Genomic DNA, 23,330 nt, shown 5'->3' on the forward strand with positions numbered 1-23,330 from the left:
GGAAGAGGAGGGACAAAGGCATATCGAGGAAAGCAGAGGGAAGCCCCAGCCCTGAAAGCCCCCCTGAGCCTGGACTGAGCCCTAGTGTGGGCAGCAGAGAAGGGGAGGTTTCTGCTTCTCAGCCCAACTCAGGTGAGACCCCACCTGCAGAGCTGCCCCAGCCCTGGGGCCCAGCACAGGAAGGACCTGGAGCTGCTGGAACCAGTCCAGAGGAGGCCCCAGAGGTGCTCCAAGAGCTGGAGCCCAGCTGGCCTGGAGCCAGGCTGGGAGAGCCGGAGTGCTCATCTGGAGAAATATCCAGGGAAACCTGAGATGTCTTGCAGCTCCCTCTGTGCTCTCAGCCAGGCAGAAGCAGGCTCTGGATTCAGCCCTGGAGGACTGCAGGTGTTGGGGGTGATATCCCACAGATATTCTGTGGGATATCTCCTCCAGGATGCAAGCTCCTCGGTGGAGGAGTGAATCCAGGAATGTGGCTGTGGTCGTTCTTTCTCATGGCTTCCCCCAGCCTTGTTATTCCCTTGCCCATTCCTGTGGGATATAGTGCAGGTTCAGGTGCCTCAGTACCACCAAACCGTCCCCCGACCCTTGGGATTGAGACTAGGGATGGGGAGCTCAGCCCAGATATCCTGGGGGTCCCTTTTCTGGGGGGATGTTTGGAAAATGAAGACCTGCAAAACTGAGCAGAAAAGGCCCCTTGTAGGGACAGCAGAGCCCTGTGTCCCCCAGGAGGCCAAAGTGGGAAGCCCAGAGAGGAGGGAGCGCTGCCATTGGCGGGAGCCTCAAGAGCCTGGAGAGGGGCAGGGGGACTCCTTGGAGCCGCTGCAGCCCAGAGCAGAGAATGAGGGGAGAAGGGACCCCCAAATACCCCAGCATGCCTAAATGGGGAGACAGAATAGAGAGGAGCTTTTGGGATTGCTGGGACACCCAGCAGCCTGGACAGGGAGGAATCCCAGAACCCCAAAACTGAGAGACCAGAAATGGGGAACTCCTGGGAGGCTTTTTTAGAGGAGATTTTTATGGACACATGATGCTGACATCTAGATATGGACTTGGACAGGGGGACCTTCAAACCCAAGGTGCTCATCTCTTGTTTTTCCCCAAACCGGGATTTCCTATTGCCAACCCCTGGGAGTCTGTGAGGAAGAGGAAGATGCCCTGGGACACTGAGGCAGGTGAGGAGGAAGTCAGTGCCCCTTTCCTCTCTGTGCTGCTCCATCTCCCAGCCCAGCACGGCCCCCGGCTGCAGCACAGCCCTGGGGGGATCTCCTTGCCCTTGCCTGTGGCACAGAGGTAAATCCCATCCTGTCCTTGTCCTTCCTCCCCCAGAGCAGGAGCTGAGCATGGAGAGCAAGGAGGACAAATCCCCACAGCAGAACCTGGTGGAAGAGGCCATTTTGAGCGGCTCCACGGCGCAGGAAACACACGGGGAGGAAAAGCCCCGGAGATGCCTCACGAGGAGGGGCTGCAAATGCAGATGGCGGGGATCTGAGGAGGAAAGCCCACCCTAAGCCAGGGAGGTGGACAGAGCTTCAGCCAGAGCTCAGAGCTGGTGATCCCTGAGCAGCTCCATGATGGGGAGAAGCCCCACAAGTGCTTGAAGTGTGGGAAGAGCTTCAGCTGTAGGTCCCGCCTGCTTCACCACCAGATAATCCACACTGGGGAGAAGCCCTACGAGTGTCCTGAGTGTGGAAAGGGCTTCAGAGACAGCCCCCAGCTCACCATCCACCATTGCATCCACACCGGGGAGCAGCCCTGTGAGTGCTGGGAATGTGGCTAGAACTTCCTCCAGAGCCCCCGCCTGACCTCCCACCAGAAGATCCACACTGGGGAGAGGCCCTACGAGTGTTCTGAGTGTGGGAAATCATTTCAGATCAGCTCCCTTCTCCTTACACAGCAGCGGATTCACACTGAGGAGAGGCCCTTCCTCTGCCCCAACTGCAGGAAGGGCTTCAAGCACAACTCCCACCTCACCAGGCACCGGCGCATCCACACCGGGGAGAGGCCCTACAAGTGCCCTGAGTGTGGGAAGAGGTTCAGGACCAGCTCAGTCTTGAATCAACACCAGTGGAGACACCGCTAAGGGAAGCCCTGCAAGTGCCCCAGCTACAGGAGGAGCTTCATGCACTGCTCCAACTTCCTCTCCCATCAGAGAACCCTCATTGCAGAGAGCCCTGGTGACCCACAGTCCCAATAATCCAAGTTGGGAAGATACCTGGCTGGTCTCTACATCATCCTGGTTCCCAGTAGGCACCTGACTCAATGCTGGGGCAGGAACATCCATTGGGTCTCAGCTCCATATTGGAAACTCCCTGGGAAGAGCTGATTTTTTACCTTGTCGTGGTTTGAAAGATGGGTGTCTGCTAAGGAAGGCAGGAGCCCTCCTTGGAATGGAAAATGTAAACCCCCTTCCTCTGAATTATTAGAATCATGAAATTAAGGGGCTCTCAGGCAAAGATATGGGAAGAGGAATAACAGTTCTTTACTGGTGTGTATAATAAAGCAAACAAAGAACAACAACTACAGCATTGACAGAGGCTCTGCTGCACAAACCCACAGGGGCAGCTGATCCCGGTGCCCCAGCAGGGCTCGGGGAGCACCAGAGTGGGCTGGCAAGATGTATCAGCAGGCAGGGGGTGTGGGGTGTGAAAAACACCTTCAGTCTCCTGTGAAAATTTAAAAAGTTTAATAAAGAACAGTAGGAAACAAGGACCATATAGCAAAAGTTATTACAGCCAGGTGCATCTTGGCACTCAGCTGGGGATACCCCTTAAATACCTTTTCCCTTACACCAACCTTTTGAATATTCATAGACCCTTATGCATAGTAAACATTTCCCCAAACCAGTTTATATGTTCCAAGAACTCCTTAGCATATCTCATCCTTGGATCTGCCATTTTAGAGCATGAGTGTTCCTGGCTTGTGGTTTTAGTCCTTTTTTTATCATCATCTTCAGTTTTGGGTCTGGTCCACACTGCCTTCAGACAGTGGTTGCTGATAGTTGGCAGATCTGTAGAGGTGTCCTCATCCTGTGTTCATTGTGTTAGGAAAATTAATCCACAAACATCAGAGATTTATGTCCAGAAAGGAGACAGAGGAGTCCTTTGACTTTATTTGAATAAAGGGAGAGGCCATGGGGCATTCCCCTGGGGTCTCTCAAAATTTTGGAGGATGCAGCCTCCTTTTTATCCCAATTTCCCTTCTCTCTTCCCCCATTGGCTGCGGTGTTTGAGAGGCACAAACTTCCTGAAATACCTGATACCAAAGATTTCCCTCTAATGAATAATTTTAATTTTTAATTCTTATGGAATTTAGGGGTTTCCCTCATTGTTTCTTTCATCTTTCAATGTCCAATTTCATTTATCAGCAAACCCAATTTCTTTTTTATTTGTAAAGGCAAATATCTTTTTCCATTGATCAGTGGAATCCTTCCCATTGTTTCTTTTATCTCTCAGTGCTAGTTTTGTTTACCAGCAGACCCACAGCTGGTTTGTAAAGACACATCTGCTGTTCCTCTCAATTGGATGTTATCCCAACCAAAGCAGGCATTTTAGCACAAGCATAATTATATCAGGTATTTCACTCTATGTCTAACCTTAATTAGCAACAGAAATAGAAACTATATAGCAAAGTTATTTTAACACCACAGATATAAAATCCATTTTTACATTTGTGAAAAGCCAGTATTATAATATGTATCTATACCAGGGGCGGCAGGGCAGGGAGAGCCAAGCTCAGGGTCCCAGGCAGAAGGTGATGGGTCCCTCTCTCAGTGAGGTGGGTGTTAATAAGGTCCCAGTGCAGTCTCACAAGCAGAGGCTCACCCTGATATGCAGAAAAAAACCCCACAATTTGTAGAAACTATACAGCCAGTATGATCAATTTCAGCACTGGATGGTGCTCCCTAAGGGCATAGGCACCCCCGAAAATTCCCAAGTCTATTTTACCTCTTAACTTGTTGCATATGCCTAAAAGACATATGTACATGGGGATTGTCTTTACAAACCTGCTGTGGGTCTGCTGCTAGATAAAACCAGCACTGAGAGATAAAAGAAACAATGGGAAGGATTCCACTGATCAATGGAAAAAGTTATTTGCTTTTACAAATAAACTTTAGGGTTACTGATAAATGAAATTGTACGTTGCAAGATGAAAGAAACAATGGAGGAAACCCCTAAATTCCATAAGATTTAAAAATTAAAAGAGGGGAGTTATACATTTGAGGGAAATCTTTGGTATCAGGCATTTTGGGAAGTCTCTACCTCTCAAGTACCTCAGCCAATGGGGGAAGAGAAAAGGGAAATTAGGATAAAAAGGAGGCTGCATCCTCCAAAATTTTGAGAGACTCCAGGGGAATGCCCCATGGTCTCTCCCTTTATTAAAATAAAGTCAAAGGACTCCTCTGTCTCCTTTCTGGACATAAACCTCTGATGTTTGTGGATTCATTTTCCTGGCACACACGTATTAAACTGTCTTATAAATTTTATGAGCCTGCCAGTTGTTTAGTCACGTAGTCGTAACCCAGATTCAGTTTTTCCATCTGCTTCAGCCCCAGGGTCGGTGCGGGAGCCCCGTCTCCTTATCTCTCTTCAGCTTGGATGTCTGCATTCCTTTCTAGGTAGCCTTGAATCTCCTTTGTTTTCTCTGCAGGCTTTTTTGGGAGCACGCAAGTTAACAGACTACAGGAGATTAAACAGCAGACTTCAGCTAAATTGGTTTCTACCCCGAGTTAAATTTCTAACCTACAGCTGGAGAAGCAGCTTTTGGCTGGGCTCAGGAGAAACTCCCAAATAAGAGAAGTGCAGCCAGATGCCCTCCTCCCTGAGCTTGATGACATCTTTTGTTTTCTTAAGTATCCAGTTGTTAGTGTTTCCTAGCAATTCTCTAAGTAAAAAGGAACAAAAGGACCCCCCAACATACCTTTGCACCCTAAAAATTCTTCTCTGTCCAATCGTTTCTTCTGGTGGCATTGAGCATAGCTGGATGATCCTTGGAGGTCTTTTCCAACCTAATTATTTTCCATCTTTATCCCATCAAAACACTCAAAATGGAGGTAACAATAAAGAAATTAAACAGAGATCTAAAGCTGCACCACTTCACTGGAATTTGCAGCTGAATTGGGGGTTCAGAGGAATATCTAGGAGGATGAGGGTGTTGTAGGGCTGTGGGGCCACAATCTCCCACTGCTGTGCTGGCAGTTTGTCCCCCTGAGCCCGTCTGTTCTCCAGGAATTCTGGTTCTGTCCCAGTCCCTGGCCTGGGTCTCCCCATTTGGGCTGTCCCCCCAAAGTGCCCAAATCTCTGCTGAAGTGCCTGAGCTGCCCCTGGCTGGGGATGTTCCTGCCCACCAACCTCTCCTGGTCAGTGCCGGGGGAGTGGGAGGAGGTTTGGGGGGTCCTGGGGGAATGGGGAGAGGCTTCAGTGGCTCTTGGGGTGTTTGTGGTGCTGGGAGGGGGTTTGGGGGGCTTTTGTGGCAGACTGTGAGGGGGGTTTGAGGTCCTGGCTGGGCTGTGTGTCTTGGAGAGAATTTGGGTGGGATTTGGGGGAGATGGGAGGGGGATTTGGTGGCTCTTAGGGCCATTTAGAACGCAGGGAGTGTCACGGATATATTTTCTAAAAAATTCTTTCGCTAGGATTTTTTTCCTGAGGAGCTGAGAAGCCTCAGAAAAGAAATGTATACAATAACTATGTGATGGCTGTGGAATGTGATCTGGAGATGGTTTACCAACAGGTGCACCTTTGATTGGTCTCATGTGGTTGTTTTTAATTAATGACCAATCATAGGTCCAGCTGTCTCAGGACTCTGAGCAATCACAAGATTTTATTGCTTTCTTTGCCAGCCTTCTGATGTCTCCTTTCTCTTTCTTTAGTGTAGCTTTAATATATCATTTTCTTATGTATCATAAAATAATAAATCAGCCTTCTGAAACATGGAGTCAATATTCTCATCTCTTCCCTCGTCCTGGGGACCCTCAAACACCACCACAGATGGAGTGCTTTGGGGGAGTCCTAGCCAGGAGCTGTGGGGTAGTTTGGGGGGTCTGGGAGGGGTTTTAGGGCAGATTTGACCCCCCAAAGCAGACACCAGACCCCACCCCCCAAGATGCTGCCAGGGCTCTGTGGCTCCATGTTGGGGTTCATCCTCCTGGTGCTGCAGGAGAAGGTGAGGAGGGGTCCCCAGGGGCTGTGTGTGTCCCCTCATGCCAGTGTCACCCCCTTGTCCCTCCTCACAGGGCTCTCCTACCCCAGCTCCTGCTCCCCAGAGGGAATTTAGGGAGGGGGCAGAGGGGGTGCACAGCCCCCATCAGGAGATGACCCTGGCCCAGCCCCTTTGTTCAGCACGAGGCTGGGCTCGGGGCTGATGGGAAGCAGATCCTGCAGCTGGGACAGTGTCACTGTGATGTTTTCTGAAAAATCCCTTTGCCAATGTGAAAAACGCCAATCACTTGTTTTTAAAATTTTAAAAGTTGAATAGAAATATAATGCTTATAAAAATAGTAATACAATTAAGGTAATAATAATTTGGACAATTTGAATTAGTACAATATAAGACAATAGAGACAAAGAGTTACAGACGTCCATGTACCTTTTTCTGGGCAGCACGAGCCCAAAAAAGAACACACGTTAAGAAAGGATTAACCCTTAAAAGCAATGACCTGTTGCATATTCATACACGTCATACATGATGCGTAAATTCCATTCAAACACAGGATTCCCTCTGGTCAGTGTCAGCTTCTTCCTTCTAATCCTAACAGCGCCTTAGAGGTGGGAAGAAGTTCCTTTCTTCTGATAAGCAGGCAATAAATTCTTTTTCTCTGAAAGATTTAGGGTGTCCTGTGGCTGCTATCTTGCTGTGAGTCCTTTCTAAGAAAAAGAATCCTACATAGCATAGTTTCTATTTTAACAATTTTTATAACCTAAAACTATATTTAACACACTACTAAAGAGAATTAATAGAGCATTACTTTCTAACACAACACATATAATATTTATTTGAATATTTGCGAAAAGCCAATCATAAAGTACATGCATTATTGGAAAAAAGGCTCCCAATATTACCAGTTAGATTGTGCCTGGGCCAGTCTGACCCTCGCTGCTGGGCCAAAGGCAGCAACTGCGGTGTATCACCCCAGAGATACCTTGGCTTGCTGGTGGTTGCAGCTGAGCACTGAACAAGTCCAGGCTTGTTAGGAACCCCGTTTACCTCAAGAGGAATAGCTTCAGGCAATGGTGAAGAGAAAAAGGAGAGGATTCTGCTGGAGGGTTTAATGTCCAGAGGTTTATTCCATGGTTACAGAGGTCTGAACGTGAGCAACTGCTCCAACAGAACCCTGACCGCATGGTCTGATTCACCTTTTAAGCTCAGGGACAGGGGGAGGGGAGGTACAGGTGAGCCACCAAACAGGTGAGAGGGGCAGGGTCTCAGGGGAAGATGACACCCAGAAAGGCCAATGACCTCTGGGCATAGGGGCATCCTTTGAACTTGACCAACCACATGATGCCTTGCTGGAATGTTAAGCCTGATTGACAGGACTCACTCAGCATGGGGGCAAGGGGGAAGGGAGAGACGTATAGGCACACCTGGGAAAGTGACCTGGAAGGCCAAAATGGGACATTACAGCACACCACAACATCTCCCCCTAGTTTTGTTTAAAAAGAAGAGGACTGTGTTTGTGGTGCAGAATGATTGCCAAACCATGGTTGGTAAATCTGTTCTTCCTCTACAGGAGGGTCAGTGTTTTCCACTGAGGCTTCCAGGTCATCCATTGGAGCACTGAGGGCTTCCAAATGGTAGACCTCAGGAGGGGGAGATGAGCTTGAAATTAACTTGAGGACCATGCGTTTGATTAGTCCAAAAACAATGCTAACAGCTACAATAACTAAAATAAACAGCACTAAAAACACAGTTTTCAGAATAGATCCCAACCAGCCCGAGAGTCCCCAGCCTTTGAACAGTCCATTCAGCCTGTTGTCAGTTTCTCTGTTGATGTGCAGGAGCCTTTGTCAAGGTAGTCCATATGTGGTTTGGGCTGAGGGACTATGCAGGAGGTCACAGGTGGGATGATCACGAGTAGGACGAGAAGCAGGCTCGGTCCCATGGCGTCTCGAGGCTACACACGAACAGTGGGATCTAAACTTGAAACAAACATATATTATAAACTATTCCAGATGGGAGGCTTAAATGGAATTTCCTCAGAGAATGCGTGCGGCGTTTTCTTCTCCAGGCAGCATGAGCAACCTGGGGTGCTTCTGTAGATTTCTCTGAGACCTTGGGAACATAAGGCTTTACCCATTTGGAAGGAACCCACCTTAAACCAGAGGGGGTGGACACACAGGCGTATCCACGTCCCCAAGTAACTAATTTGTGGGGTCCCACCATTTTCCAACTCTCGGGGTCCTTTACTAAAACTGGAGGTTTTTCTTTAATTAACCTATGATTGCTCCCCCCAAAGTGGCATAGGATGCGTGGGTTCAGGCTGTCAAAAGAACAATTCAGAAAATTGATTGTGAATAGCGCCCTGGATAACCGGATGTGGGGAGGTTCCACCTTCAGAACCTGTTGTTGCTGGTCCAGGACCCTTTTAATATCACGGTGAGTTCTTTCTACAATGGCTTGACCTGTAGGGGAGTAGGGGATGCCAGTTTTGTGCTCTACTCCCCAGTGCTGCAGGAAGCTCCCGAATTCCTTGGATTTATAAGCAGGCCCATTATCAGTTTTCAGCTCCTTGGGGATGCCCATGAAAGAAAAAGCCTGTAAGAGGTGCTTAACAGCATCGATAGATGATTCTCCTGTGTGGGCAGAGGCATAGACCGCTCCAGAAAAGGTATCTACACTAACATGAACATATTTCTGCCGTCCAAAAGACTGTATGTGTGTTACATCTGTTTGCCACAGTTCACAACTGTTCAGTCCCCTTGGGTTTGCTCCCGTACTCACTGTAGGGAGTGCATGTTGTTGGCAATTTGGGCACATGGCCACAATCGCTTTGGTCTGTTCTCAAGTGATGTTAAACTGACAAACCAGGCCAGGTGCATTTTGGTGGAAAAGCTGGTGGCTGATTTTTGCCTGTTCAAAAACATTTGGGAGAGTGGCCATCACTGCAGGTGCAGCAAGAGCATCTGCCCTTCTGTTGCCTTCAGCGATAAACCCTGGCAAGTCAGTGTGTGACCTGACATGCATCACATAAAATGGTTGCTCTCAGTGAGTGACTAACTTTACCAGTTTTGAGAGCAATTCGAAAAGTGCGATGTTAGACACATCTTGCAGTATTGCTTGATCTGCCCTGGATACTACTCCTGCCATGTATGCAGAGTCTGTAATCAGATTAAATGGTTCTGAGAACCTTTCAAAGGCCCTAACAACCGCAGCCAATTCAGCAACCTGAGGTGAACCTTCCACCTCAGCAATGTCTGTCTCCCACTGCTGGGTTTGAGGATCCTTCCAAGTCATAACGGACTTGTGGGACCTCCCGGATGCATCTGTGAAGACAGTTAGAGCCCTTTTTAAAGGTCTCCTACTAAGAGCACTTCTCAATTTTAAGGTAAATTGAACATCTTGTTCGAACAATTTGTGAGCGGGCCGCGCTACCGAAATTTGTCCTGAGTAGGAATCCAGAGCAAACTGCAACACTTCATTTTCTTGAAACAATTGTTCCAGTATTTTCCTAGTATTTTGACCTGATTTTAACTCAACTGGAATGTGAATGCACTTAAAATCACATCCTGCTAACTCCCTGATCTGGGTCCTTGCTTTCCGGATCAGTTCCGCTACCAGCTCCTGAGTCTTTGTCAGTCTCTTGGACCTTTTGTGACTGAGGAAAACCCATTCTATGATCAAGAGAGGGTCCCTCTGGTCCCGGTCCTTTTTTGGTGTGTTCTTTGCCTTCGGTGTTTGTTTTTCCTCCCACTGGAAAATAATTCCATGGAGGTGTGGCAACTTACCTAGGATGATAAATTTGAATGGCAGGTCAGGCTGGCATCAGTTGGCCCGTCTTGTGGACATTGCAATCTGAACCTTTTCTAGAGCTTTCCGTGCCTCTGGGGTAATAGACCTAGGAGCACCTGGGTCCTCTCCCCCTTTCAATAAATTGAAAAGAGGGGCAAGGTCTTCATTAGTCAGACCGAGCCATGGTCTTACCCAATTCAAAGACCCACACAACTTGTGGACATCCGCAAGGGTCTTGATCCTTGGATTGATTTCTAGTTTTTGAGGAACAATGGTCCTATTTCCAATTTCTAAGCCCAAATACTTCCAAGGTGGCATCTTTTGAATTTTCTTTTCCTGGAGCTCGAACCCTGCAACAATCAATGCATCGATCGTTAGGTCAAGCGCATGTGTGAGTAAATCATCATTGGGGGCACACACAAGGATATCATCCATATAATGATAGATGATGGCCTTCTCTGTGGCTGCACATACTGGGGAAAGCAGGGAAGACACATGCCACTGGCAGATAGCTGGCGATACCTTCAGGCCCTGAGGAAGAACGGTCCAATGGTACCTTTTCATAGGGGATTCCATATTAATAGAAGGAACTGAGAATGCAAAACGCGGTGCATCGTCACGGTGCAAGGGGATTTGGAAAAAACAATCTTTAATATCAATAACAGCTAATTTCCAATCTTGGGGAAGCATTGTTGGGGATGGCATACCAGGTTGGGGAGAACCCATATCTTCAATTACATTATTAATTTGTCGGAGGTCACAGAGGAGCCGCCATCTCTTTTTGTCAGCTTTTTGGATGACAAACACTGGAGAGTTCCATGGGGACATGGTCTCCACAATGTGGCCCTTTTTTAGTTGCTCTTCCACTAGTTCCTCAAGCACCTTTATTTTTTGTTTACTGAGCGGCCACTGTTTCACATCAACTGGTTTGTCTGTTTTCCACTTCAGTTTTTGGGTGGGGCGCTGTTGTTCAATGACTGCTGTACAAATATGCTGTGGAGAGTCTGGAATATCAATTGTGACACCCCACTGGGCCATTAAATCTCTCCCTAACAAAGGTTCCGAATAATCCAACACAAATGGACGGATATTTGCCAATTGTCCGTTTGGTCCCTCAAATTGAATAATGCTTTTGGATTGTCTTGCCAATTGCAGGCCTCCTACACCTCGAAGATGACTGGCAACATTTTGCAAAGGCCAATGTGCTGGCCAGTCTTGTACTGGAATCACTGTGCAGTCTGCACCTGTGTCTACAAGCATCTCAATGCGTTTAGACTCCCCACCCCCACTGACATTACACCATAATTTGGGTTTGTCTTTCCCAATAACTTGTACTCAGGCGACTGTGGGCCCTTGTTTTTTGATATTTTCAGGTAAAGATGGCACAGGGATAGCTTGTGCAACAATTTGTCCCTTGGGAAGAAACAGGGGTGGGTGGAAACAATGCAGGCCGAGAACGAATTGCTCAGGATCTGATGTTGTCATTCCTGGAGCAATTCTGATCTCTTGTGGTGTGTGTTTGGTGTCCCCAATGACAATGTACTTACAACGAATCTGGTTCCAAGTACCTTTCTGTTCAGGATTTACAGACACAAAATGCCAATCAGTGTCCTCCAGATGGAGTGACTCAGTCAGCTGCAACCTGTAAGGCTCATTGACAGAAGACGTGGTTAACATAGGATCACTTAAATCATACACAGTCTTTGAAGCACCTGCTTCACTTACACAAACATTAATATTATCGAGCGCTTGATTTGTTTTGCTACCCTTATTCCCTTGGCCTGCTCTTTTTGTGTCTGCGCGCCTGGCAGGCCGGCGCTCTCTTTTCAGTTTTTTTGTTGTTGTTGACCCCCAGGGAGGGCTTGTAGTTCTCCTCCCCTGCCATTTCTAAATTCATCAAATTCCCTTTTCAGGGGGCACTGGTTACTCCAGTGCCCTAGGTTGTTACAAAGCAGGCATGGTTTTGTGGGCTCAGCCATTGCTGGTCTCCGCTGCTGCCCAGGGTACTGCTGTGCTGAGGGCAAAGGTGCAGGACTGGCAACGGCGACACGCTGAGGTGGTCTTGGCAGCAGCCTTGGTCTGGTGTCTTCAGTCACACACTTATCAGAGGCACTTTCCTGTTACACACTAGAAGCATATCCTTTAACGTAGGGGTAGATTCGATAGGAAGGCTCAGGATTGCTGCTTGACACTGTTTATTTGCATTTGTAAATGCCATTTCCTCTAAAATTGCTTCTCTAGCATGCTCTTTTTTAACTTGTATTTCAATAGCTCTAGTTAACCTTTCTACAAATTTCAAAAAAGGCTCTGATGGTAGCTGTTTAATTTTACTATAGGGTTCAAAAAGCCTCTCAGGTTGTAGGGAAAAGAATGCTTTTTCAGCTGCTTCTTTTACTTTCTCGAGTGTTTCTGCAGGAATTGCAGTAGCTTGGATTGAGGGAGAAGACCATTGGCCCTCACCACAGAGGTGCTCAATGGTGATAGGGTTACCACTGTTGTCTTTGGCTGTGTTTGGATCAGCATGCAAGCCTGGGAGAGCATCATTCAGCATTTGTTTCCATGCTATTCCCCATAATTTGAATTCCATGGAGGTGATGAGACAGGAAAAAAACTGTTTTAAATCATGTGGAATCACTACAGTCCTACTCAATTCAGAATTTAAAAGGCCACGGAAATATGGACTGTGTGGACCATATTCTTTATGAGATTTACAGATGTCTTTAATCAATTGTCATCCAAAAGAACTCCAATTAGCAGTTGGAGCTGCTCCCCCCTGAGCTGCAGGCTGAAAGGTAACAGGAGCCAGTGACAACATGGGACTATGCATTGAATCTGCTGTTCCATGCTCTGTATCCCTTGAATTGGTAGCATTGGGATCACAGATACAGGTTTCAGGACAGGCAGTGAGTGTGTCCCCACCGTGGGAACCCGGGGAGGGGTGTGGACAGGGGGCCGGCAGGGGGCGGGGACACTGTGGGAACAAGGGGCGGGGTCAAGGGGCAAGCAGGGGGCGGGGACACCTGGTGACACCACGTCAGCAGACGCCCCCTGGGAGGAGTAGAGGGGTGGAGCTGAGGGTATTGCAGGAAAGGGAGGGGAAGGGGGAAAGGTATCACGAGGAACAGGAGGAGAGGGGGATGGGGCTGGAGTTTCGGGATGCTTAAGAGGATTTTAGGAAGAAGAAGACCAGGTTTGGGAAGATGCCACGTGGCATCCACCATCTTGTGGACCCCCTAGGGACTGGGGGCCATTCTGGGCATCACTGCTCTCTGGAAAGCTAACACGTGCTGTGGGTTTCAGAGGAGGGGACATAGGGGATTGGGAAAGGTTCCATGCAGCCTGTCCAGGGCCTTGTGGACGGGGCAACTCAAGCATTTCAACAGACTTTGGGCGTCGACTTCCCAATGAGTTTGATCTGTTTAAAATACCAAATTTTGGGCAAAGAGGTTTAGGGGTTTTAGAGCTAGGAAAGGGAAAAACAGGGAGAGCAGAGGTACATGGCTTTACATTTGGCTTTTTCTCCATTTCCTTTTGTTTGAGCAATGCTGTTCGAATTTGTAAACTCCAAAACACAAATTTAGGTGAGGGTGCATTGCTAGATTGTCATAAGGTTATCAATTCATTTCCAACTTTATCCCAGAATTGAATACTGTGGATTTCTTCAGGGGAGATTTGTGGGAAGTGGAGGAAAAGCCATCTTATAAACTGTTTCAATTTTCCCTTTGAGAACTTCACATTACCACTGTCTAAAATGCTAACAATGTTATAAAACACTCTTTTTTGTAAAATGGTGAGTTTCAAACCCATGTTAGATGTAAAAAGCAAAGTACTAAATCCCGCCTGACCAAAAACAAAGCTAAAATCAGCTACCGATTTAAAAAAAAACCACAGATGGAAAGCGATAACGAGCCGAAAAATCTTCACAATGCAGCTGTATATACTGCTTTTAAAATTCCCGGGCAGCAGCAGCAGCACACACCCTGCCGAGCCGAGGCAGAAACAAAGCCTCCCCCGCCGTGGAATGCAGCCCCCCCGCGGAGCAGAGAGAGCAGCCACACCACGTGGCAAGCTGAAACCGGGCCCCCCCCCCGCCTCCCCGCAGAGAGAGAGAAAGAGTCCCCCGCGGCAAGAGAGCCGAGAGCCCCCCCTCCCCCGCACAGAGAGAGAGAGAAAGATCTCCCGACCACGTGGAGAGAGCCGAGCCTGCAGAGCCGAGAGGAAGGGCAGAGAGCTCCCGCGTGAATTCCAAAAGACAGCAAAACACGCAGCAGAAAGCTAAAAGCGAGAACGCATTGAATTCCCGTCTGTGGGGATGCGCAGCCAAAAATGCAAAGGCAAAAAGGAACAGAACTCACAGCAGAGTCTGTTTTTGAGCTCCTACTCTAACGAGAGCAGAGATACTCACCCGAAATGGAAGCTGTAGCTGGCTGGGTACAGGCAGGTCTCTTCACTGGAACAGGACCTCTCTGTGGGCGAGAGAGGCTACACTGTCCTCCCTCTGGAAAATCTGCTCACCAGAAAGGAGCTGGGCTTTCCAGAAGCGCCAAACAGTCCACGAAACTTCTTCTGGGAATATTCCCAAAGTCTCTAGCCGAGGGCGTTGCAACCAAAGCCCCTTTCAGCTGGATGCACGGCTGCCAGAAGCTTCTCCGAGGTACTGCAGGTCCGTCTCAGGCTGCAGAGTCACTTGCCCACCCAGGGATGCCAAATATTGGAAAAAAGCTCCCAATATAACCAGTTAGATTGTGCCTGGACCAGTCTGATCCTCGCTGCTGGGCCAAAGGCAGCAACTGCGGTGTATCACCCCAGAGATACCTTGGCTTGCTGGTGGTTGCAGCTGGGCACTGAACAAGTCCAGGCTTGTTAGGAACCCCGTTTACCTCAGGAGGAGTAGCTTCAGGCGATGGTGAAGAGAAAAAGGAGAGGATTCTGCTGGAGGGTTTAATGTCCAGAGGTTTATTCCATGGTTACAGAGGTCTGAACGTGAGGAACTGCTCCAACAGAACCCTGACCGCATGGTCTGATTCACCTTTTAAGCTCAGGGACAGGGGGAGGGGAGGTACAGGTGAGCCACCAAACAGGTGAGAGGGGCAGGGTCTCAGGGGAAGATGGCACCCAGAAAGGCCAATGACCTCTGGGCATAGGGGCATCCTTTGAACTTGACCAACCACACGATGCCTTGCTGGAATGTTAAGCCTGATTGACAGGACTCACTCAGCATGGGGGCAAGGGGGAAGGGAGTGATGTATAGGCACACCTGGGAAAGTGACCTGGAAGGCCAAAATGGGACATTACAGCACACCACAACAATGCATTTTTCACAGCCAGGATTTCTTCTCCTGGGAAGTTGAGAAGCCTCAGAGAAAAATGTAAATAATAATTATCTCACTGGTTCTCCTTGTGTTCTGCTGCTTTAGAATGTGGTAGGTGAGTCTTCCATTGGTTCCATGTGAATTGTGTTTTCTTAATGACCAATCACAGCCAGCTGTGTTGGACTCTCTGTGGAGTCACGGGTTTTTATTATTCATTCCTTTCTAGCCTTCTGATTTAGCCTTCCTTTTTCTTTAGCATAGTTTTAGTATAATGCAATGTAATGTAATGTAATGTAATGTAATGTAATGTAATGTAATATAATATAATATAATATAATATAATATAATATAATATAATATAATATAATATAATATAATCAGCCTTCTGAGAACATGGAGTGAAATTCTTTTCTCTCACCTCGTCCTGGGAACCTCACAACACCACAGACTCCCTGTTGGGAAGGATGAAAGTTTGACAAGAAAGTCTCACAGATATGTGTGCTTGGCAGAAAGATCTCTGAATGTCCAACCTGAGAATGGAATAGAGATGGAAGCAAGTTTTGATAGAGTAGAAAAGAATTGCTGAGCCAGTCTCACTGGATAACCAAGCAGGCGAAGGGTGTGTTAGTTAGAAGGGGTTTTTATGGCCTAGAGCAAAGGATAAACCCACCTCAAACAAGAAGATGCTTTTACCAAGCAGAAGGATATCACAGGCAAACAAGACACATGGCAAGTAGAAAAAAGGTCTTAGAACTTTCCATTGCAAGGAAACTGAAAAACAACTTCTAGCTTTAACTGTAATGTACTAACTTTTAGTGATTGGAGAATAGTACCGTGAATATGGTAATTATAATAGTTATGATATAGGTATCATTATGATATGATATATTATATGATATGGTATGATATGATATATGATATATGATATGATATGATATGATATGATATGATATGATATTATTGATATAGTAGTTATAATATCATATGATACGACATAGTAGTTAGGCTATAGGTAAAAGTTAAGGTATAGATTGGTTGTGCTGTATTAAATTATTCGTATACTGCAAATAAAGGAAGACAGGCTCCCTGGGAGAGTCCTGTAATTTTACCTGCACCCTAAAATCTGAGATTTCAATACTCACACCATATCACAGGACAAAATAATGACACTTGGCTTCATAGCGCTCTTTCAGTCTGTTATGTATTTCATCATTTAAGGATTATCCAATTAAGCTCTCCAGTTAGTGAAAGAAATCTTTATGCTCAGCAAAGAAAAGTATATAATGCATTGTAACCAAAATTAAAGGGTGTCCAGTCTTGTGTGCAGCTGGAGCTGACAGCTGTAGGCACAGGCTCTGTCACTCACGACCCTGGACTGCTGTAACCTCTGGGATGGAATAAACTGCAGTTTGTATACAATAAACTGCATTTTGGAGAGCCGCCTGGAGTCCTGCATCTCTCATTTAGGCTCTTACAACCTTCCCCTTTGTCAAGTCCTCAGCCGTTGTACAGCTCATTAGAGAGGGTTAAGGGCTGGAGATGAAGGCTGCAATGCCCACTCTGAAGAGTTGATAACAGCACTGTGCAGCTGGCACTGATCCAGGGTATGCTAAGGAGACCATGCCCAGTGGAAAAACAGCTCCTCAACATGGGATGGACAATTCTGCCCATCCCCTCCAGCCCCAGCCTTTGTCTCAGTGGCCACCTGGGCCCTGCCTCACTGTCTGTGACATGACACTTGCCCACTGGATCCTGTTACAGCTGCTTTGCACCAACTTCCACCTCCTTTCACCCTAGACCTGGCTGTGAACAGGCATGGAAGGGTTGCTCCTAATTATTTAAAAATAAATTATTTAATTTAAAAAATATATATTAAAAGTAATAGCTCCCTGCCTGAAAAATACATATTACATGATTGACTCTTCACATATATTAGAAGGAATAATATACATGTTATATTGTATTAATTAGTAGTACTGTATTTTTTAAGTAGTGTGGTAAATATAGTTTTAGGCTACAACATAATATTAAAATAGAAACCATGCCATGTAAGATACTTTTAACTGGCTCAAAGAATAGATAAGATAATAAAGAAATTCTTTGCACAGAAATAACAGCAACAAGACACCCAAAATCCCAGAGAGAAGAATTATTGCCTCCTTATCAGGAAGAACCAGGCTTTTCTACCTCCTTTCAGACTCTGTGGAGCCAAACCACGATTTACAAGATGAAGGGGGAGAAGTTGACAATAAACAGAAAAATCCCTAGTTTGAAAGGAATGTTTGCATCACGTATGAGATATTTTAATATGCAACAGGCTGTTGCTTTTAAGGGTTAATTCTTTGTTATCATGCCATGCTTTCAAGAGGAAAGCATCCAAATGTCAGTAATTCTTTGCTTTTTATTGTCTTTATTGTCTTAACTCTGTCCAAATTCTTATTGCTCTAATTTTTATTACTATTTTATAACCATTTTATTACTATTGAACTTTTAAAATTTTAACACAAGTGATTGGGGATTCTCACACCAGGAGCCCCTCAGAGCCCCACAAGTCCTGGCCCCAGTGAGGCTGACAGCTTCCCTCCCAAAATGCTGCATTCAGTTCTGACCCAGCACGAAGAAATCCAAGAACAAAACAGATATCTGATGACAGAATCTTGCAAAATCCCATACAAGAACATTCTGTAATAAAATCACAAGTATTAACAGAAGCGGAGAAAGTCAACAACATTAGAAAATGATGCTGTAGATGAATAATGAGATGGATGGTTGGGTCTCACAATTGAAGAGTGAATATTAAATATATGTTAAGAGAAGTTTTGTAGATTTATAGTTATGTGTGTGTGAAAAACACCAATCACTTGTTTTTAAAAATTTTAAAAGTTTAATAGTAATAAGATGGTTATAAAAATAGTAACACAATTAGAGTAATAACAATTTGGACAAATTGAATTAAGACAATATGAGATAATAAAAACAAAGAATTACAGATGTCTGGGTACCTTTTCTGGGCATGATGAGCCTGAAAAAGGACCCCTGCTAACAAAGGATTAACCATTAGGAACAATAGCCCGTTGCATATTCATTCACTTCATACCTGATGCATAAATTCCATTCAAACACAGGATTCTGTCTGGTCATTGTCAACTTCTTCCTTCTAGTCCTAACAGCGCCTCCAAGGCGGGAAGAAGTTCCTTTCTTCTGATAAGAAGGCAATAAATTCCTTTTCCCTGAAAGATTTAGGTGTCCTGTGGCTGCTATCTCGCTGCAAGCCCTTTCTGTTAAACAAAGCATCTTACATAGCATCGTTTCTATTTTAACAATTTTTATAACCTAAAACTATATTTAACACAGTACTTAAGAGAATTAATACAGCATTTCTTTCTAACACAACACATATAATATTCATTTTAATATTTGCAAAAAGCCAATTGAAAAATACATGCAGTTTTCAAAGGGGATTTCAGGTAGCTCTGGGGTGAATTTTGGAGGGAAGTGGGGGGGTCTGAGAGTCCTGGGATGTTTTGGAGGTCTTGGGGAGGGTTTGGGGGTCCAGGGTGATTCTAGGCCAACCCTGGGGGGCTCTGGGGGGTTTGGGGTTCCTGGAGAGGTCTCGAGGGAGAATTGGGGGTCCCGGGGGGGTCCCAGGCCCACCCTGAACTGAGGTCTGGGGGTTTTGGGGGTCAGGGGCACAGCAGAGGTTCCTTCCCCCCCCCCCCCGGATTTTGGGGGGGATCTCCCATGGTGCCCCCTCCCCAAAAAGCTCTGAGGGCCCCCTGAAGTGGCTCCTGTTCCACCGGCCAGTGCCCCCTGATCCAGGACAGCCCCACTGAGTCTGGGGGTCTCTGGGGGGATTTGGGGGCATTTTGGGGTTTTGTGAGGCTGTTTGGGAATTTCAGGGTGGTTTTTTTGGGCTTTTGGGGATTTTGTTGGGAGTTTGAGGGGAATTATTGGGGGTTTTTGGGAGAATTATTTGGTTTAGAGATGCTTATGTGATTTTGGGGGGTTTTGTTGATTTGGGGTGTTTTGGATTTGGGGTGATTTGTTGGGGTTGTGGGGGTTTTTGGGGGGGATTTATTGAAATTTTTGGGAGTTTTTTAAAATTTTGGTGAGTTCCACTGGGATTTTTGGTGATTCTCTGGGGTTTTTGAGGGTTTTCTTATATTAGTCCAGTCCCTCTCAGTATGATCCAAAGATAGCCCCACTGTGCTCCCAGTCCCTGCCAGTAAGAACCAGTTGTGCTCCACATGGTTCCAGTTGCTCTCTTTCACCCTCATTTGTTCCAGTCCCTCCCAGTATTGTCCCAGTATAGCCCAGTTCCCTCCAGCATGTTCCCAGTCACTCCCAGTTGCTCCCAGTTGGGTTTTTGGGGGGATGTTTGGAGAATGAAGCAGTCCAAGGCTGAGCGGAAAAGGCCCCTTGGGGGAACATCGGGGGGTGTTGATGGTGGCTGCCGGCAGAGGCAGCCTGGAGGAGCAGAGCCCTGTGTCCCCCAGGAGCCCAAAGTGGGGAGCCCACAGAGGGGGGAGCGCCACCATTGGTGGGAGCCTCAAAAGCCTGGAGAGGGGCAGGGGGGACTCCTTGGAGCCACTGCAGCCCAGAGCAGAGAATGAGGGGAGAAGGGAGTCCGGGAGCCCAAAGAGCCCCGGCATCCCGAAATGGGGAGAGCAAAGAGGGGGAAGCTTTTGGGATTGCTGGGACTGCCAGCAGCCTGGGCAGAGCGGGCACCGAGGAGAAGGGGGACCCCCAATCCAAGTGTGACCCCATGCAGCTGGGACAGGGGGGAACCCCTGAACACCCGAGGGGAGGGACCAGGGACAGGGAACTCCTGGGAGGCTTTTCCAGGGCTGAATCTTGGTGTTTGGGAGGTTTTCATGAAGCACAGATGGCCGGTGACTTGTAGAGATGGACTTGGGCAGAGGGACCTTCAAACTCAACATGCTCATCCCTTGTTTTCCCCAAACCAGGATTTCCCATTGCCAACCCCTGGGAGTCTTTGAGGAAGATGCCCTGGGGCACTGAGGCAGATGAGGAGGAGGTCAGTGCCCCTTTCCCCTCTGTGCTGCTCCGTAGCCCAGCCCAGTATGGCCCTGGCTGCAGCACAGCCCTGGGGGGATCTCCTTGCCCTTGCCTGTGGCACGGAGGCAAATCCCATCCTGTCCTTGTCCTTCCTCCCCCAGAGCAGGAGCTGAGCATGGAGAGCAGGGAGGACAAATGCCCGCAGCAGAACCTGGTGGAAGAGGCCGTTTTGAGCGGCTCCATGGTGCAGGAAGCCAACGGGGCAGAAAAGCCCTGGAGATGCCACATGAGGAGGGGCTGCAAACGCAGATGGCAGGGATCTGAGGAGGAAAGAGGCAGCCTGGACTGGGAAGGTGGCCAGAGATCAAGCCAGAGCTCAGAGCTGGTGCTCCATGAGCAGCTCCAGGATGGGGAGAAGCCCCACACATGTGTGGAGTGTGGGAAGAGCTTCAGGTGGAACTACAAGCTCATCGAGCACCAGAGGACCCACACTGGGGAACGGCCCTACGAGTGTGGGGAGTGTGGGATGAGCTTCAGCCGGAGCTCCCACCTGACCAGCCACCAGAGGACCTATACTGGGGAGAGGCCCTACGAGTGTGGGGAGTGTGGACAGAGCTTCAGGCAGAGCTCCAGCCTGATCAGCCACCAGAGAACCCACACTGGAGAACGGCCCCATGAGTGTGGGGAGTGTGGGAAGAGCTTCAAGTGGAGCTGTGACCTGATCAAGCACTGGGGGATCCACACTGGAGAACGGCCCTACAAATGTGGGGAGTGTGGGAAGAGCTTCAGGGGGAGCTCTGACCTGATCAAGCACCAGAGGATCCACACTGGGGAATGACCCTACGAGTGTGGGGAATGTGGGAAGAGCTTTAGGGACCATGACACCCTGATCAGGCACCAAAAGATCCACACTAGGGAGAGGCCTTATGAGTGTTCTGAGTGTGGGAACAGATTTCGGTTCAACTCCCATCTCCTCCTGCACAGTCTGAGTCACACAGAGGAGAGGCCCTTCTTCTGCCCTGAGTGTGGGAAGGGATTTAAGTACAACTGCCAACTCATCACCCACCAGTGCATCCACACAGGGGAGAGACCCTACAAGTGTGGAGAATGTGGGAAGAGCTTCTCACAGAGCTCTCATTTGACCCGACACCAATACAGCCACCGGTAAGGGAAGCCCTGCGAGTCCCCCGAGTGCAGGAAGAGCTTCGTGCTCTGCTCCAGCTCCATCCCCCACTGGAGGAGGCACTTTGGGCACAGCCCTGGTGACCCACATTCCTGTGATCCATGTTGGGAACACACCTGGCTTCTTATTCTTTTGGTTTTGCCTTAATTTTCTTGTCTTTTCCATCTCTTTGCAGTCCAAAAGTGAAGAGGGATCGATCTTTCACCTCAAAACCACTCAAATCATACTGAAAACAGCTCAATCTTAACACAAAAGGGCTCAATTCTACCTTAAATTGCTTGTTCCCACCTCAAAATCTCAATCCTATGCCAAACTCACTCCATTCCACAGGTACCAGGGTGAGATGGGGTTGGAAGGAGATGGGAGAAATGGGATCCCAATTTGGGAGCGATAGGATAGGATGGGAGCGTAGGAGCGATTGGATGGGGGTTGTGTGGGGCTGGGTGTGTGGGATGTATTTGATAGCAAATAAAACTCTCAGATTTATTGCTTTCTCTCCCGTTCATGTTCAGTCCATTGCAGCTCTGTTTTCAGAGTGCCGCCTCCCAGAGTGCCCCCTCACAGTTGCTGCCCTTGGCCTGAGCCTGCCCCTTTCCCCTCACGGTTCCCACCCTTTCCCTGCACCCTTTGCCCTCACAGTTCGACCTTCGGGAACGGGGAGGGAGGGAGGAAGAGGCTGAGCGGCAGCAGAAGCAGCTGGAGAAGGGGAGAGGGAACCCTGGAGTCGCCGCAGCCCCGGGAGCGTCACCCCCCCATCCCACAGGTGCCCGGAGAAGGGGGAGCTCGGCCCAAACCTGCTGGGGGGTGCCTGGGTTTGGGGTTTTATTCAGGGGAAGTTTGGAGCTGGCAGGGCTCCAAAGCCGAGCTGCAGATGGCCCTCGGGGGGACATCCGGGGTCCCCAGGAGGTGTTTTTGGAGGGTCCCAGAGCCAGCAGTGGCTGCTCCCAGTATGAGCCCAGTCCCTCCCAGTCATTCCCTATGATGATACAATTTGATCACAGCACAGTCCCAGTTCTTCCCAATTTCATCCTGCGTGTTCCCAGTTCTCCCAGTTGTCCCTAGCATAGTCCCAGGCACTCCCAGTATGATCCCAGTCTCTCCCACCAGGTTCCTAGTCCTTCCCACTTGCCCCCAGTGTGTTCCCAGTTTTCCCAGCACATTCCCAGTGGCTCCTAGTCCAGTCCCAGTCACCACCCATATGGCCTCAGACACTCCCAGTATATCCCAGTTGCCCTGGACATTCTCATAGTCATTGCCAGGCACTCCCAGTTACCTTAGGGTGGTTCACTTGCCCCCTGTTTTATCCCAGTTGCTCTCAGTTCCTCTAATTATGTCCCCCAGCATGGGCCTGGTAGCTCCCAGTAACCCCCAGTCAGGGTCCAATCACACCCACTCTGATCCCAGTATGATTGTAGCCACTCCCAGTATGATCCCAGTCACTTGCGGTCTAATCCCAGTTGCTCTCAGACACTCCCAGTACGATTTCAGTGCCCCCAGTGTTATCCCAGTTGCCCCCTGTCAATGCCAGCAATGCCAGTAGCCTCCAGTATGATCCCAGTGTCTCCCTGTCTCTCCTAGTTTATCCCAGTTGCTTCCAGCTTGTTCCCAGTCACTCCCACTTCTTCCCAGTTGCTTTCATCATCATTCCAGTTGCTCCCAGTCAATCCCTCCATGATTCCAGTCCCTCTCAGAGTGATCCCAGTTGGTCCCAGCATGGGCCCAGCTGGTCCCAGCGTGCTTCCATCACTCCCCTATGGTTACAGACACTCCCAGTATGGTCCCAATTGAACTCAGTTGTCCCTGGTATAGTCCCAGTCACTCCCCATATGATCCCAGTCCCTCCCAGCATGGTCTCACTCACTCCCAGTTACCCC

The 23,330-nt window shown here is 48.2% G+C and overlaps 1 pseudogene; it reads left to right on the top strand.

Moving 5' to 3' along the window:
• The window catches only part of LOC131094398 (zinc finger protein 850-like), a 672,678-nt pseudogene extending 651,219 nt beyond the window's left edge, over positions 1–21,459 (top strand).
• Positions 21,460–23,330: the final 1,871 nt, after the last annotated feature.

Source organism: Melospiza georgiana, chromosome 29, assembly GCF_028018845.1.
Source record: "Melospiza georgiana isolate bMelGeo1 chromosome 29, bMelGeo1.pri, whole genome shotgun sequence".
NCBI lineage: Eukaryota > Metazoa > Chordata > Aves > Passeriformes > Passerellidae > Melospiza > Melospiza georgiana.